The sequence below is a fragment of the Trichomycterus rosablanca genome, chromosome 8 (genome assembly GCF_030014385.1).
Source record: "Trichomycterus rosablanca isolate fTriRos1 chromosome 8, fTriRos1.hap1, whole genome shotgun sequence".
In the NCBI taxonomy this organism is placed as follows: Eukaryota; Metazoa; Chordata; class Actinopteri; order Siluriformes; family Trichomycteridae; genus Trichomycterus; species Trichomycterus rosablanca.
Window position 1 is genome coordinate 27,564,518 of NC_085995.1, and position 18,865 is coordinate 27,583,382.

An 18,865-nucleotide genomic window follows, 5' to 3' on the forward strand; every position below is an offset into this window, starting at 1 on the left:
TAAAACACCTTAAACCTTTTACACTTTAAGAATAAATAACTGTAATATGAATAAAAAGAATAATGAATGAATAAGAAGAATAATCTATCAATTGATAGTAAAAAGACATTTTGACTAGATAGATAGATAGATAGATAGATAGATAGATAGATAGATAGATAGATAGATAGATAGATACTTTATTAATCCCGAAGGAAATTAAGGTTAAGAACCTCATGCAGGATAGTTCAGAATCAGATAGTTCCTTGATAAATGCGGATTATAATCACGCACTCTGAATCCAGTCATTGTTCTGCAGCCTTAGTGATAAGGCAACAGGTAATGATGTACCTCACTGATGAAATAGTTAACATTAGCACTTATTATAACTGCAAAGAGGTTGTTGGCAACTACAGCTCTGGAATGTCTACAGTGTGAAATAATGAGCTTTATTCAGAAGTATGGTTTAAGTTTGGCATATTCCCCTTGGCAACCCTTCTTACTTTCAAGAGTTTCTTAGGAGGTTTTAAATATCAAGTCAGTTTTTTTTTTTTTTTAAATAGAAGCCAGACCCAAGTAATTCCGGCTCTATAGTTAAGATGTAATTTTAAAACATCTCAATTTAGTTTGTTGACCTTCACCATGAATTAAATCTTCCACCTGATCTTTTCAGTACATTGTTCTATTTGTTTCCCTTAATAGCATATGATGCTCCTGACACCGTACTTTGGTTACGGTATTTTTAGGATCATATGATAACTTGTTGAATGACTAATTGAAGTGATGTTCATATTTGGACTTTGAATTTGAGTGGGGGTGCAGAAAGGAAATGATGCAGTGCAGTTCATTGCTTGTTCTGCAAATTAGTCATAAATACAGTTTACAACTGGAGCACTCTGAAGCTTATGGGAATTTTCTGTTGAAAGCAGACTTTGTTTCCAAGAGAAATGTCTGTATAATCGGAACTGTTTACAGACTTCAGTATTACACTTCTTTCTTTGCTGTGGAAGTATGTCTTCTTCTTTTCAAAAGCTTTTATCATGTTATACACAGTGTGAAGTACAAAAAGCCAAAGTTAGAGAAGTCAGTCTGTCTAACCTAACATTACAATGTTTTAATTTAATAGCTCTTGAGAGAACTGAACAGAACTGAATTTCCATTCAATTCAAGGCCAGACACAACATACCAGCAAAGGGAACTGAGAATAATACACATCTTTATTTACATCACATTCAGAAACAGAATGTTCCGTGTACTTACTGTGCAAAACAACTGTTGACTTCCGACACTGATTTAAAAGCAGAAAAAAAAAGCAGAGCACTAAACTTTTAACAGCGTCTGGAGCATTCAAGAAATGCATGACATTCAGAGGAACATGTGGAGGAAAATGTAGTTGTGGAACATTTTAGTATTGATTTTCACTTTAAAAAGAATGTTACGCTGGGGACTTGTAATTAGTTCAAAGTGATTAGGGGTCATATAATAAAACCAACACTAGTTGCAAGGCATGTTGTGCGAAGTATATTTCTGTTCATTGTTAGACAGGATACTCATGAATTACAGCTCTCATGCATCTGCGTGTGAAAGTGAGTGCAGGAAAGCATTTGTTTGAGTCTTCCGTCTCACCAAAGAATCAAAAGTTGCTCTCTGTCAGATCATAAAGCATTATAAGTATTGTTATAACTTTATATAAATTATTATAACTGACAAAATACTTTCAATTAAGTGATACATGTAATAAAAAATTCAATTGGTTTTTGGGTTGCACGGTGGCTCAGTGGGTAGCACTGTCACCTCACAGCAGGAAGGTCCTGGGTTTGATCCCCAGGTGGGGTGGTTCGGGTCCTTTCTGTGTGGTTTGCATGTTCTCCCCATGTCTGCGTGGGTTTCCTCCGGGCGCTCTGGTTTCCACCCACAGTCCGAAGACATGCAAGTGAGGTTAATTGGAGATACTAAATTGTCCATGACTGTGTTTGACACTAAACTTTTAAACTTTAAATTTGATGTAACCATTGTACAGCACCCCTGGAGCCGAGGCTGCATGGCAGAGCTGAGATTCAAACTCTCAACCTTAAAAAGGTGTTAGTAGGGTAGTTGTAGCCTAGTGGTTAAGGTACTGGACTAGCAACTGAAAGGTTGCTGGTTCAAGCCCCACCACTGCCAGGTTGCCACTGTTGGGCCCTTGAACACGGCCCTTAAGCCTCAATTGCTTAGACCTTAAACTGTCACAGTACTGTAAGTCGCTTTGGATAAAAAAACGTCTGCTTAATGCAGAAAATGTTAATGTTAGGATCAGGACTGTAATTGGGCTAAACAAATGAACCACCCCTGTGTTCCTATGGTGGTGTGATTTGGGTCAGTGTGCTTAAACGTTCTTCCCAGTTTAGGCTTTTTGGCAAAGGGGAGCAGGTTTTTAATCCAAATGTACTCTGCACCATTTATTTTCCAATTAGTCTTAGCCAACTACTGGCATTTAAGAATGGCTGTTAGGGTAAAAAGAGCTGACATTGCCATTGGGGCTCTACTGTCATATTTTCTCTAAGGATGCTCACTGTCTTTAATATGGTCTTATACGTCTCAAGACCTGTGTTCCTCTATGATCCGTCTCATACTTATAGACCCCACAAAGACACTGTGATGCTGGTAAAACTGCTATTCATCATTTTAACTCATTAAAAACTGCTCACTGGGGCAAATTGGGTGGCACATCTGTCTAACGTGCTGCCACACCACTGCAATGTTTGAATGTCAGCAGAGCCCCTGACCTGGCCGGTAACCACACACACAATTGCCATGTATGAAGGAGGGAAAGGCGGACACGATGTCCCTGAGATTTGCGATTTCGGGGACTGGTCTGAGTTTGGGGAGTGAGGGGATGTCATATGGAGCCTAGTGTGGCCCTCCATATGCAGTACTCTGTGTGGGAACCCAACACTGGCAGGTGATGAGAAGTGGCTGCAGATTGAACACATTTTGGAGGAATCATGGTGGGAAAAAAATTATTCATTATACTATGTTACTGTACTGAAAAGCTTTTGCCTTTTCCTTTTATTTACATTTCATATTAAACGTGCTACATAAGCTTTCTGGCTTGCTGTCATCAACCAGGAGGTAAGCAGACCATGTGCTACAAATGTGCCTTATTTCAGGAAGTGGAAGGGCTGGGTATCACACTGCTTCCTTTTTAAAAGTACACTGCCCAATTTTACGCATTTCCCACTCTGATATTCAAATGTGTGACATAAACAACTGAAATAGACTCTGCAGCTGTAACTTATGATTTTTAGATGATACTGCTTATATAATAGTGATATCCAGAGAGAAGCAAAAATATTGTTTAATTATTTGGAGTAATCTTTAGCTAAGAACACAGTGATAGACCCATTTTTTGCTATGAGAGTTTGTGGGATATATGCTTATAGAATGCAGACACTAAACATTGATTATACAAAACAGCCCTTCAAAAATGACTAATGATTAATAAAGTAGAAGATACCACATAGATTAAATGTATGTTTGTTTAGGAGCCTGGTTCTCAATTACTTTAGCAGATGGATAATGTCTTTACATTCTGGACGTCTGGGACAGTATTTTCCCACTCAACAGCTTGCTTCAGGTCTACACTCATACATTCAAAGCCAGTTTAAACCAGTTATTTGATGTATTAAAGTCTCATGACTAGCCTTCGGCTATGCTCTGTACTTAATCACTGCTACATATGTTGGTGGTCCACAGTCTCTGGTTTCAGAATAAGTCATGTAAGTGTTTGTGACTCCATAATATGGACGAGACTATAGGCAAAACAGGACAAAACAAAAACAACATTAGTGCTTGTCTGATATGGGCAAAATATCACCTAAATGATCCCTAAACCTTAATAATCTTTATATACAGGGGAATTAAAACTGAAAATCATTGTGCAATTTGGCTAATGCAAGTCTGAGATATACAGCATTCCACAGTAATACACACTGATCAACATTAGAACACCACCTCCTTGTTTCTGCACACTATTTTATCAGCTCCACTTATCATATAGAAGCACTTTAGTTCTACAATTACTGACTGTAGTCCATCTGTTTCTCTTCATGCTTCGTTAGCCTGCTTTCATGCTGTTCTTCAATGGTCAGGACCACTGAATGCTGCTGGAGTTTTTAAACACCTCACTGTCACTGCTGGACTGAGAATAGTCCATCAACCAAAAATATATCCAGCAAACAGCGCCTCATGGGCAGCGTCCTGTGACCACTGATGAAGGTCTAGAAGATGACCAACTCAAACAGCAGCAATAGATGAGTGATCGTCTATGACTTTACATCTACAAGGTGGACCAACTAGGAAGAAGTGTCTAATAGAGTGGACAGTCAGTGGACATGGTATTTAAAAACTCCAGCAGCGCTGCTGTGTCTTATCCACTCATACCAGCACAACACACACTAACACACCACCATGTCAGTGTCACTGCAGTGCTGAGAATGATCCACCACCTAAACAATAATTTCTCCTTTGGGGTGTTCTAGTTAAGAGCAAAATCCTTGTTTCTGTCAGATATGGCAGTCGCCTAGGTTCTGATGCATCAAAGCATCCCCACACCATGAAACTACCACCACCATGTTTGACTCCTTGTACAGTGTCCTTTTAGTAAGACAGACATCCCAAGTTGCAAAAACTCATTTCAGGGAGGTACCCAAGCCCAAAAAAAAAAGCTAAAAAATCCTCGCACACACCAAAGGATATGGGTGATAACAGAACTTTTAGGAGCTGCTAACTGACCTACTCAGCTAACTGTTCTCGTTACAAACACATTAATGTGTACTACATAATGCACTAGTTGGTGTGAAAGATAATAGATTTATGTTCCCTACATAGTGCACTAGATAGTGTACTAGATAATAAACTTATGTTTCTTACATAATGCTTTAGGTAGCATATTAGTTAACGGATTTAGGTTCCCTACATAGTGCACTAGATTGTATATCGGATAACGGATTTATGTTCCCTACATAGTGCACTAGCTAGTATTTTAGATATGAATTTATGTTCCCTACATAGTGCACTAGATAGTGTATTAGATAACGCATTCATGGTCACTACATAGTGCACTAGAAAGTATAACTAGATGAGGATTTGTGTTCCTTACATAGTGCACTAGATAGTGTATTACATAATTATGTTCCCTACACAGTGCGCTAGATTGTATATCAGATAGCGGATTTATGTTCCCCACATAATGCACTAGACAGTGTATTAGACAATTGATTTATGTTCCCTACACAGTGCGCTAGATTGTATATCGGATAACGGATTTATGTTGCCTACATAGTGCACTAGACAGTATATTAGACAATTGATTTATGTTCCCTACACAGTGCACTATCTAGATTGTATATCAGATAACGGATTTAATACGCGAGCTGAGAAAAAAAGTCTGTGTCATTTGAGATGCTGGGAGATTTTATCTGACTTGCGGGCATCAGGGAGTCGCTATGTACAGTGTATCACAAAAGTGAGTACACCCCTCACGTTTCTGAAAATATTTTATTATATCTTTTCATGGGACAACACTACAGACATGAAACTTGGATATAACTTAGAGTAGTCAGTGTACAGCTTGTATAGCAGTGTAGATTTACTGTCTTCTGAAAATAACTCAACACACAGCCATTAATGTCTAAATAGCTGGCAACATAAGTGAGTACACTCCACAGTGAACATGTCCAAATTGTGCCCAAATGTGTCGTTGTCCCTCCCTGGTGTCATGTGTCAAGGTCCCAGGTGTAAATGGGGAGCAGGGCTGTTAAATTTGGTGTTTTGGGTACAATTCTCTCATACTGGCCACTGGATATTCAACATGGCACCTCATGGCAAAGAACTCTCTGAGGATGTGAGAAATAGAATTGTTGCTCTCCACAAAGATGGCCTGGGCTATAAGAAGATTGCTAACACCCTGAAACTGAGCTACAGCATGGTGGCCAAGGTCATAGAGCGGTTTTCCAGGACAGGTTCCACTCGGAACAGGCTTCGCCAGGGTCGACCAAAGAAGTTGAGTCCACGTGTTCGGCGTCATATCCAGAGGTTGGCTTTAAAAAATAGACACGAGTGCTGCCAGCATTGCTGCAGAGGTTGAAGACGTGGGAGGTCAGCCTGTCAGTGCTCAGACCATACGCTGCACACTGCATCAACTCGGTCTGCATGGTCGTCATCCCAGAAGGAAGCTGACGCACAAGAAAGCCCGCAAACAGTTTGCTGAAGACAAGCAGTCCAAGAACATGGATTACTGGAATGCCCTGTGGTCTGACGAGATTAAGATAAACTTGTTTGGCTCAGATGGTGTCCAGCATGTGTGGCGGCGCCCTGGTGAGAAGTACCAAGACAACTGTATCTTGCCTACAGTCAAGCATGGTGGTGGTAGCATCATGGTCTTGGGCTGCATGAGTGTTGCTGGCACTGGGGAGCTGCAGTTCATTGAGGGAAACATGAATTCCAACATGTACTGTGACATTCTGAAACAGAGCATGATCCCCTCCCTTCGAAAACTGGGCCTCATGGCAGTTTTCCAACAGGATAACAACCCCAAACACAACCTCCAAGATGACAACTGCCTTGCTGAGGAAGCTGAAGGTAAAGGTGATGGACTAAACCCAATTGAGCACCTGTGGCGCATCAAGTGGAAGGTGGAGGAGTTCAAGGTGTCTAACATCCACCAGCTCCATGATGCCATCATGGAGGAGTGAAAGAGGATTCCAGTAGCAACCTGTGCAGCTCTGGTGAATTCCATGCCCAGGAGGGTTAAGGCAGTGCTGGATAATAATGGTGGTCACACAAAATATTGACACTTTGGGCACAATTTGGACATGTTCACTGTGGGGTGTACTCACTTATGTTGCCAGCCATTTAGACATTAATGGCTGTGTGTTGAGTTATTTTCAGAAGACAGTAAATCTACACTGCTATACAAGCTGTACACTGACTACTCTAAGTTATATCCAAGTTTGAGTTCTATAGTGTTGTCCCATGAAAAGATATAATAAAATATTTGCAGAAATGTGAGGGGTGTACTCACTTTTGTGATACACTGTATATGCGGAAGACTCCCGGAACTTCCGGGAGACTTGGGATGTCTGGTAAGATGCAGTAATGGCTTCATGCTGAATTAAACAGGACCCACATTTTCCCAAATAAAATATTCACTTTTAACAGTCCAATAATAATAACCAAACATGATCGTGATGGGTCACGGTGGGTGTGATTTACAGGGCGATAGGCAGAAAGCACCCTGAACAGGTCGCTAATCCATGACAGAGCACACACACTTATGCTTACGCCTGGGTGGCACGGTGGCTCAGTGGGTAGTGCTGTTGCCTCACAGCAACAATTTGCATGTTCTCCCTGCGTAGGTTTCTTTTGGGAGCTCTGCTTTCCTCCCACAGTCCAAAGACATGCAAGTCTTTGGAGATACAAAATTGTCCAAGACTGTGTTGGACATAAAACTTTAGTCTTTAATCTTGTGTTATGAGTAACTACAGTTTCTGTCATTAATGTAACCAAAGTGTGTAGAACATGATGTTAAAATCCTAATAAAATAAATAAATATGCTTATACTTTTTTTAGTTGCTACACTTGATCTGCTTGCATATTTTTGGCTTGTGGTAAAGTACCCAGTGGAAACCCACACAGACACAGGGAGAACATAGAAACTCCACACAGAAAGGACCCTGGCCACATGTCCGGGGAATTGAACCCAGGCGCTTCACCTATGAGGTGACCACTGTGCCGCTCCTAATAATAAATTAAAAGTAGTTAATAGGCTGATTGGGTCGTTAAGGGAGTAATTACTTCACACAGGGCTAACTGGTGTTTAATTTTTAATTAAATGATTAAGGCACTGTTAGTGTGTGGGCATAGGGGTGCTTTGCTGTTATTTAGGGAAGAATTAAGCCACTATTGGTTGGAAGATTACTGAGAAGAATGCTGAGTAATTTGTCTGTGACTGAAAGCTGAGGCTTTATTGGGTTATTCAACAAGACAATAGAAAATACGTACAAAGCAAATCCACATCTGAATAGATGAAAGAAACAAGTCCTAGCAGATGCTGAGACGGGATTAAAGGCAAAATTAGCAGAATGTTTCTGCAGTTCTGTAACTCGGTATGGTCTAATAATAAATGATAAATGTTTTGATGCAGTCTTTTCCATTTAAGGTCGTGTACCCAGCAAGGTTTCATAAGTACTGTTTGTGCAATATTATGATTTGTTTAATGATTTGCAATCCTGTAGTGGGACAAATTCTCTAACAATCAGAATTAGTCCAATTCCTTGTTTATATGATTCTATCTTTATCAGTAATGGTAGAATAGAACTTGTGACTGACTGATTTTAATTATTAGTGAAATGTAATGTGAGTGAAAGGCAGGAAATGCCCCAGTTGCCAGATCATCACAGAGCAAACATTCATATAGACACACACATATGCAGTCAGGCCAAATGGAGCTAGTTGCCCTGTCTTTGGACTTGTGATAGGAAACTCACACAAACAGGGAGAACATGCAATATCCACATGGGAAGGACCCTAGCAGCCTGGCCAGAGAATCAAACCCAGGCTGTTCTTGCTTTAAGACAACAGCACTACCCACTGCAGAATTAGGCCAATTCCTTGTTTATATGATTCTATCTTTATTAGTTATAGTGTAATAGAACTTGTGACTGATTTTAATTATAAGTAAAATGTAATGTGAGTGAAGGGAAGGAAACACCCCAGGCAGGTTGCCAGATCATCACAGAGCAAACGTTCATATATATTTACATTTTCGGCATTTAGCAGACACTTCTATCCAAAGCGACTTACAGTCTAAGCAATTGAGGGTTAAGGGCCTTGCTCAAGGGTCCAACAGTTGCAACCTGACAGTGGTGGGGTTTGAACCATCGACCTCCTGCTTACTAGTCCAGTACCTTAACTGCTTGGCTACAACTTCCCTGTCTCACGTACAGTGCTCAGCATAAATGAGTACACCCCAACAGATTTGTCAGAAAACCTTTAGTTTTCTTTCAGAATCAACATTTTCTATGGAATACCATACTACAAAATACTCCTACAAATGTGGGCCATTGCTTGCAAACAAGATTTGTTAAATTGCACACACAAAAGTAATTTTCCTAACAAATTCATTCAAGACCATGTTGCAAAAATGAGTACACCCCAATGAAAGTCTTAGGACCAAAGCTAAAATTTAGACTACAAAATTCTAATTAACAAGGATTTAGCCACAGGTGAGTCTAATTATTCATTAAACAGGTGTCCAGCAGACAGTTGACTATAAAAGGGCGTTACTTAACAAAGAAAACCCCTTCCTATTTCATGCTGTCAGCAATGGCACCACATGGCAGAGAAATGTCACAAGACCTCAGAAAAAAAATAATTTGTTTACACAAGAAAGGTGAAGGCTACAAGAAGATCAGCAAAGCTTTACTTATCAGTCAGAATACTGTTGCAAAAGTGATACAAAAATTAAAAAAAGATGGAACTGCAACCATCTCACAGAGACGTCCAGGCCGTCCACGGAAGTTAACACCTAGGCAGGCGCGTCTTCTGATGAGAAGGGTTGAAGAAAATCGGCATGCAAGTTCACTGCAGTTAGCTAAAGAAGTAGAAAGTGACTGTGGGGTGACTGTTTCCCGTGACACAATACGGCGTACACTGCAGAGGAATGGTATCCATGTGTATCGTCCAAGAAGGAAGCCTCTCCTGAAGCCCATGCACAAAAAAGCCCGCCTAGAATTTGCCAGGGAGCATTCTGAAAAAGATGAAGACTACTGGGACTCTATACTCTGGAGTGATGAGACCAAAATAAATGTTTTTGGAACTGATGGCTTCCAAACTGTATGGCGTCGCAAAGGTGAGGAGTACAAAGAAAAATGCATGGTGCCTACAGTGAAACATGGTGGTGGCAGTGTCCTTATGTGGGGCTGCATGAGTGCTGCTGGTGTTGGGGAGCTGCATTTCATCGATGGTATCATGAATTCACAGATGTACTGCTCTATATTGAAAGAGAAGATGCTACCATCACTCCGTGCCCTTGGTTGTCGTTCACTTTTCCAACACGACAATGATCCAAAACACACATCTAAAGCCACTGTTGCATTTCTGAAGAAGAACAGGGTGAAAGTGATTCAGTGGCCAAGTATGTCTCCTGATCTGAACCCAATTGAACACCTATGGGGAATTCTGAAGAGACAGGTTGAGCATCACTCTCCATCCAGCATTCAGGCTCTAAAAGAGGTTGTTCTTGAAGAATGGAAAAAGATAGACGTTGCTATATGTCGCCAACTTGTTCATTCCATGCCTAGAAGACTTAATGCTGTCCTTAAAAATCATGGCGGTCATACAAAATACTAGATGTAGTAGTTTCTGATGTGGGGTGTATTCATTTTTGCATCAACTAATTTGAGTAAAACTGAAGATTTTGTAATCTAAGTTATATTAGTAACCTTACTTTCATGTTATGGGTTAAACAAATGTTCTATGAAACTTGTGTTGTCAACATTTTGGAAATTGTTTTTGTGTTTAGTGAGATATTGATTAAAATCTTACTTTTCAAAGGGGGTGTACTCATTTATGCTGAGCACTGTATATACAGTATATACTCACACATATGCAATCAGGCCAAATGGAGCTAGTTGCCCTGTCTTTGGACTTGTGATAGGAAACTCGCACAGAAACAGGGGAACATGCAATATCCACATGGGAAGGACCCTAGCAGCCTGGCCAGAGAATCAAACCCAGGCTCTTTTTGCTTTGAGACAACAGCACTACCCACTGCAGAATTAAGCCAATTCCTTGTTTATGATTCTATCTTTATCAGTAATGGTATAATAGAACTTGTGACTGACTGATTTTAATTATAAGTAAAATTGAATGCAAGTGAAAGGCAGGAAACACCCCAGACAGGTTGCCAGATAATCACAGTGCAGACATTCATACAGGCAGACTGGTGGCAACTAGCTCCATTTGGCCTGACTGCATGTCTTTGGACTTGTGATAGAAAACCCACACAAAAACAGGGAGAACATGCAAACTCCACATGGAAAGGACCCTGGCAGCCTGGCCAGAGAATCAAACCCAGACCCTTCTTGCTTTAAGACAACAACAGTGCGCCAATTTTCTAAATAATTTCTTATTTGTCCTCTGTCTTTCATCAGAGCCTTCATAGACCACAAAACCACAATTGGGTGTTCAGGGCAATGCTTGTGAGTCCTGGATTCGAACCCAGACTCTCATGCCCTACTATTGCCAGCAGCATTGCTTTTACCACCGAGAGTTTATAATTGTATTCAGTTGAAATGTTAATATTGCAGAGATTTGCAGAGAGGTTTTTGATTTGTTGCTCTGAAGGTATTGAATTTCCATTAATAGCTGTTATTACTGATAATCCAGGCTAAATTGCTCATCATTAAATTGTAATACCGTGTTGTTAAACCAGATACAGAGGTGTATGTTCCTTATCTGAGCTGTAAAGCCTTGTTGGAACAAATACCTCAAGGGCATTAGAAGAGCAGACAGGTATTACATAAATGACAGAGGACTTAGACCTTGTCAAACAGCTGGCAGTTTTATTGCTATACTAAACACTCATTTTCTATGAATGTCCTGGCATTTTGCACTGCAGTTATTTTGAAACAATGATTATTTTTGGTAAGTTTAGTCATAGTTTGTTTACTACAAGCAACAAGTGCATTTCCCACTTATCAACGGTAACTGTCATAAATGAGCCTAGAAGACAAGGGGATTAATCTATTCATTCATTCAGTGCTGGGTAGCATAATGCAACTTCAAATATTGTTAAATCCAAATTATTAATGTTCATTTTGAAATAACTTTTTCTTATTATGCATTAAAAAGTTCTATTTTTATTTTTAAGCTATTCAATGTGTAATTGTTATTTTTAACCTCATTTGCTGTTCACTGATTGAATGATTAGAATAATCAAGAATAATAATAATAACAATAACAATAATAGGGTGGCACTTTGGCTAGATGGGTAGCCTCACAGCAAGAAGGTCCTGGGTTTGATTCCCAGGTGGAGCGGTCCGGGTCCTTTCTGTGTGGAGTTTGCATGTTCTCCCTGTGTCTGCGTGGGTTTTCTCCCACGGTCCAAATAATTGTGTGGTGTGTGTGTCTGTGTTTGCCCTGTGATGAACTGGCAGCCTGTCCAGTGTGTTTCCTACCTTTCAATCGGTAAATTGTACCCACCGTGACCCTGAATAGGATAAAGCGCTGGTAAAACAGACAATGAATGAAATGGAATAAATGAATAAATTAATTAATTAATGATACCCTTTGCATGCATTTGGGAGGTGAGATGAAATTGGAGCACCCACAAGAAACCCTGATTGACAAACATGCCAAATTCCAAACAGACAGGTGATGTGTTAAAACCTCCTGTGACAATGTGCCTGTCCAATAATAATACTTATTATTATAATAAAGAGAAAAGAATGTATGTATGATCATATACCACATTTTATGCAGTGATTAATTATAACTTTTTAGGAAATTATGACTAATGATGCTTGTCCTAAAACGGCTTTCAGAATACAATTTGATCAATGGATAGATATAAAGAAAAAATATCATATTTCATTGTTGGTTTTGCATCCAGAAGGCATCTGAATCACTAGTTCTCCAAACTGGTTCTGTGCCAGTGTAATTATGAACTTTCAGCAGTAATTCAGGTGGAGGAAAAGCTGTGCCGGACAGACAGGGTGGAGAAAGATGACCTTTCAGGATGCTTAGATCAGCTCATCTCTCACAGGAAAGAGAGGCATAGATAATAAACGCTGACCTTTTCCTTTTATTTTCAATTCACATTGAGTTAATCCTCTAACTTTATATTCGAGTCAGACAGGGAACACACTCTTAAATAAAACCTGATTTGGAAATCACATTCCAACACAGAGTTGCGTTACCAATTTATTAACTATGTTGATTTATCGTCCTGATAATCACGTGACCACTACTGTAGATTGGACTTTCTACCCCAACAATAACTAATCAGTGAGAGCAAAATGCACGTCATAAGGACAACACATACACACAATAATAATAATAATAGTGGTGAGGTAGCATGTAGAAATATATAGTTGCAATAAAGTTTGTGGAATTACATAGTTTGTTTAAATTTTAAGTTTAATAAGTGAATGAATTTAAAAGAACAATAATTTATCCAAGAAGAAAGTGGAATATCCATGTGGGCTTTTGGACATTGTTTTCATTTAGTGGATACATTAGTCACGTTTTACAAGTCTTTTGCTGGCATTCTTGGATATGCTGTTCATTCTATTTAGCACATTGTGCTTTTGGTGTCAGTTCTGCTCTGCGAGTACTGATTTTTCCCTAAATTGTAAAATAATTGTATTCTTCTTCAAATTTTTATATGGTCAAAAGTATGTGAATACCTGACCATGAACTTGTTGGACATTCTATTGCAAAGTAATTGTAATTAATGTCCTTTTTTTCCCAATAACCTTTTTTGAGCTATAGCAGCATTCACTTTTGGAAAACACTTCACAAAATTGTTGGAGTGTGTCTGTAGGAATTTTTTCTGAGGCCAGTGCAAAAATGGCTCACAATCCAATTTCTAAAGCTTTTTTGAAGGCAAAAAAATTGTTTAATAGGTGGCTTGGTGGTTAGCATTGTTGCCTCATAGTAAGAAGGTCCAGGGTTTGATTCTCAGGTAGTGGTCCTTTCTGTGTGGAGTTTGCATGTTCTTCCCATGTCCATATGTGTTTTCACTTTCTTTCCATAGTCCAAAGACATGCAGGCAGGTTAATTGAAGATACTAAATATTTTATATACCATTTAGAAACGGTTGTCACCTAACACACAAAGTCAATAATTAGGAGTGTCCACATACTTTTGTCCTAATAGTGTATCTTTGAAATTTTCTAATGAAATATGACTATGTACGGGTCTGCAGATTCTGATAGGCCGCAGATTGGCATGTAGGGTTTTTTTCCTTTTAAATAGCAAAATAAGAAACGGCCTAGAGTTCACAAAATACTATGTAACACGACCAATACTGGTGAGACAAGTACAGCATGTTAAGTGTTATGTCACGTTATAAATGACAACCTATTATTAATAGTCCAAATATTTAAAGGAACTCATCACACAACATTTTTTTTCTTGATCAAGCATGTCTTGACCTGCATTGACCCAATCAAATCATTGTTTGCAGTAGTTTCATAAGTTTCATGAATGGATTGTTGTCTGTATCTGCAGGATCTGTTAAATATTATATCAGTATATAGTTGTATAAAGTTATTGTTGTAGGTGAAATCTCAAGTGTGTGACTGCTTCCTTTTCCTATCAGAACAGAGTTTTTGAATTTCTCACATCCGTGTTCCTTGGCTGTGCCAGTGACCGTTCTCTGAACTTACATCTGGAACAAAAGACAGCAGCAAAGTTAGCTGAACTGTTTTTGAAACGTCTTTGCCAAGTTTCTGACCTACTTCAAGCCAAGTCGAGTGTTTGATCTGTCATCGTGGCCAAACAGGGTTTTGTTCCTCTCTATACTTAGGCTGTGTAGATGCCATATCCATTTCAACATAGTGAAACAGTGACAGAAAATCTGTTCTCAATTTCAGGTACATTAACTTAGACAAATAATGTGTATAAGCAGACACTTTTCATATATCAATACTAAAATGAATATAAAAATGGGAAGAATAAAGTGTAACTGAAGAGGTGTATGACTTCCAACATGCCTGTCATTAAAGTTTAAGTAGGCTTGTCATATTTCTGCCTTGCTGGAGCTGCCCCAGTCTATTAGCACTGTTATTGTAAACTGAACATGTCAAGGAAAAACAACTACTTAACTTTCCTCAGACTCGAGACACTACCGAGTTCCAGCATGCCTCTGGAATCTTTTATCAGGAGCTTCATAAAGTGAATATATCCATATCTAATCAGTAACAGGGGGAGCCTAGTGGGTAAAGCTTTAGGCTGTCTTAAGGTTGAATCTCGACTGTCATGCTGCCACTGTTGGGCCCTTGAGCAAGGCCCTTAACCCTGTCTGTTCCAGGGGTGCCATACAATGGCTGACCCTGTGGTCTGACCCCAGCTTCCAAACAAGCTGGGATATGTAGAAATATAATTTAATTCTACTGTACATTTATATATGTGTATCTGACAAATAAAGGCATTCTATTGTATTGTATTCTAATCACACGAGTCTGGAATTACCATATGAAAGACTTGGCATTGAGTACATTGATGTGTTTTCTTTTCTTTCTTTTTTTCTATTTTTTTAATGCATTTTCTCTCATTTTTCTCCCAATTTTACCATAGTCAATCCGCTGCTGGGGATCCCTAAGTGTATTCAAGGAAGGTATATTTCCTGCTCACGCCTCCTCCGACCCGTGCACAGTCCTTAGCGGACCTTTTCTTTTTCACCCATGCACTCTGCACAGGCACCTCTATCTGCTAATCAGGGTCCCTGCACAGCATTAGAAGACCCCACCCACATAGTCCGGCCATCCCGCCCTAGCAGACACGGTAGCCAATTAGAGTCTGCTGCAGCCACTGCCAATTAATGCCCGCTAGATGGAGCCCAGTCGAGCAGTGGCAACGCCAAGTTTCGACTGAGTTCACAATCTCAGCGTTGGTGTGCTAGCAGAATATCTTAATCTTACCTAACCATTATGCTTTTCTGAAGAGATCTGGGATTGCAAAGTATAGTAGATTAGAAATACCAATATGGAGCTGTTTCTGATTTGGTTTCTAATTCAGCGATTTGTGAGCTGCCAGGATTGTTTAAAGAGTTTGGTGAAGAGCTTTACGTGTTTTAACATGCCCTAAGGTCCATAAAGTAATGCCTTGCCAACACAATCCAATATGTTTCATATAAACTGAAGCAATGACTTGTAGTCAGACCTTATTGCATAATATCAGTGTCTGACCCTGTAATAAAAATCTCATGTTTTGAGAGCTAGTGGGAAGCGAAGCTGTTAAAGGTGTTTCAGTCTTTTTATTTATTATAAAACAGTATTTTATAAAAATATCAGATGAACATTATTGATGGACAATTCTGGTTTGGGAATGACACTTCAGTTTGTTTACTTCCACAAGAGAAATAGGTTGCAATTTCACATAGACCTCTGTCGGTTAGCAATTTCTTTCCCAGTATATAAACTTGACTTGATTGTTTAGTCGGTAATTCCCTCTGCCTGGTAATTTTGCACTAAATATAGAGCCTTATTTCCTGTCAGAGGAGAACTGCAAATAGGACACAGATTTGCTTTTTCCAAGTCTTGGTCTTGCATTGCCAGCTGTTAGCGTCATCGCTTTGAGAGTGGAAAAGAAAAACAGCAGCTGGAAGAAATGGCCCTGCGGTCTGTTAGGTGGGAAAAACACTGATGTGTCAGCGAAAAAACAGTTTTACTATTGAATCAAATAAAAAAATAAACTGTATAATAATCCATTTGTAATATTTTATATATTATTTTTAATTGATTTATTGATGTTATAAAAACCTTTATATACACCAATCAGCCATAACATTAAAACCACCTCCTTGTTTCTACACTCACTGTCCATTTTATCAGCTTCACTTACCTTATTGAAGCACTTTGTTGTTCTACAATTACTGACTGTAGTCCATCTGTTTCTCTACATACGTTAGCTCTTTTCAGGCTGTTCTTCAATGGTCAGGACCCCCACAGGACCACCACAGAGCAGGTATTATTCAGGTGGTGGATGATTCTTAGCACTGCGGTGACATGGTGGTGGTGTGTTAGTGTGTGTTGTGCTGGTATGAGTGGATCACACACAGCAGCGCTGCTGGAGTTTTTAAATACCATGTTTACTCACGGTCCACTCTATTAGACACTCCTACCTAGTTGGTCCACCATGTAGATGGAAAGTCTGAGACGATCGCTCATCTATTGCTGCTGTTTGAGTTGGTCATCTTCTAGACCTTCATCAGTGGTCACAGGATGCTGCCCTCGTGGCGCTGTTGGCTGGATGTTTTTGGTTGGTGGACTATTCTCAGTCCAGCAGTGACAGTGAGGTGTTTAAAAACTCCATCAGTGCTGCTGTCTTATCCACACATACCAGCACAACACACACTAACACACCACCACCATGTCAGTGTCAGTTCTGAGAATGACCCACCACCCAAATAATACCTACTCTGTTGTGGTCCTGGGAGAGTCCTGACCATTGAAGAACAGGGTTAAAGCAGGTTAAAAAAGTATGCAGAGAAACAGATGGACTACAGTCAGTAATTGTAGAACTACAAAGTGCTTCTATATGGTAAGTGGAGCTGATAAAATGGACAGTGAGTGTAGAAACAAGGTGGTTTTAATGTTATGGCTGATCAGTGTAATTAAATGAAGTGTTACAAAAAATATAACGATGAAACACCTTTGCTGTTGCTAATGCATGCTCAGTGTAACCAGACAAATAGTTGTCAAAATCATTTCCTAAGGGGTTCACATAATTTATTTTTCTTAATTAAGAAATGTTGTTTTTGTTGTTTTCAAAGAACACTTATCAGTATTTCAAGTTCAACAAAATGCCATAAATTATTAACAAACTGATTGCTGACATAGCAAAGATTTATTGTGCCAGTCAGAGTAGCCAAAGGTGCAGCTGGTGGTGACGTCCTTGTCTAACACACTGCATCAAAACAAATGTCCAATTCTTCCTATATTGTACCTTAAGTTTTTGGGGTGTAAATAATTTTTTTTTTTTATAGATATGTCTGGTGGCTTGGTGGGTAGCACTGTCGCCTCACAGCAAGAAGGTCCTGGGTTCGATTCCCAGGTGGACCATTCTGGGTCCTTTCTGTGTAGTTTGCATGTTCTCCCCGAGCTGTGTGGGTTTCCTCCGGGAGCTCCGGTTTCCTCCCACAGTCCAAAGACATGCAAGTGAGGTAAATTAAAGATACAAAATCGTCCATGACTGTGTTTGATATTAAACTTGAACTGATGAACCTTGTGTAATGAGTAACTACCTGTCCTGTCATGAATGTAACCAAAGTGTGTAAAACAAAAAACATGACGTTAAAATCCTAATAAATAAATATTTACTGAATCACTTGCACCTTTTATACATTTAATCTTGTATGTAGCAGTCGAACTATTAACATATTAGAACTGCTACTAAACTGGCTTATGACTGTACACGTGTCGGAGGGCATGTATGCTAGTCTGCAGTCCCTCTCGACCAATTATAGTAGTAGACTAAAAAAAAGTATCTTTTGTGCACCAGCATTGTTAACTTGAGAAATCTATTCAGGTTCTACAAGCAGTTGTAGGTTAACAAACCAAAAGTTACACAGTAACATAATAATTGTGGTGTTCTTTTCTTCAGAATGCTGGATTTCAACTCGGTGTTTTGATCCAAAGCATGACCATGTGCTGCAGGGAAGGAACACTTTCAAACATGTTTGCTTGTGGTTTGTTTTCTACCCACATAAAAACAACCTTATATAAGAGGCCACATTCAGTTACCATTCATTATACATTCAGAGCCATATGTGGACCTGGAGAGATCAAAATCAACTGATGTATGGGGGGAAAAAGATACTATTTTTAGCCTACTTGTTTTCGTTTGGGGTCTAATTTTAGTGTGGCGCTCTGTCAGTGTTTTGGGTGCAGCAAGGAGTTCAGAAGTGAAAAACAGGACGTTCATTCATTGTAATGGGTGTGTTCAGTGAAAAGAAAATGCCGTACAAAGTGTGTGTACTAGTGTTTACTATGTAGATAGAGTTGGTGAGATTCCCTGTGTATTGTACATTTATGAAACGTATACTGTACAAACATAAAACATTATAAAGTCATTTATTAAATTACTATGACAATCCTGATCTTTACATGAACTTAAT

General features: G+C 39.3%; 1 non-coding gene across 1 annotated transcript; it reads right to left on the bottom strand.

Annotated features, from left to right (window-relative positions):
* Positions 1-232: 232 nt before the first annotated feature.
* LOC134319699 (U8 small nucleolar RNA) lies at positions 233-341 on the bottom strand. The gene has a single exon (XR_010013549.1). It is a non-coding gene; the product is annotated as a U8 small nucleolar RNA (small nucleolar RNA).
* Positions 342-18,865: the final 18,524 nt, after the last annotated feature.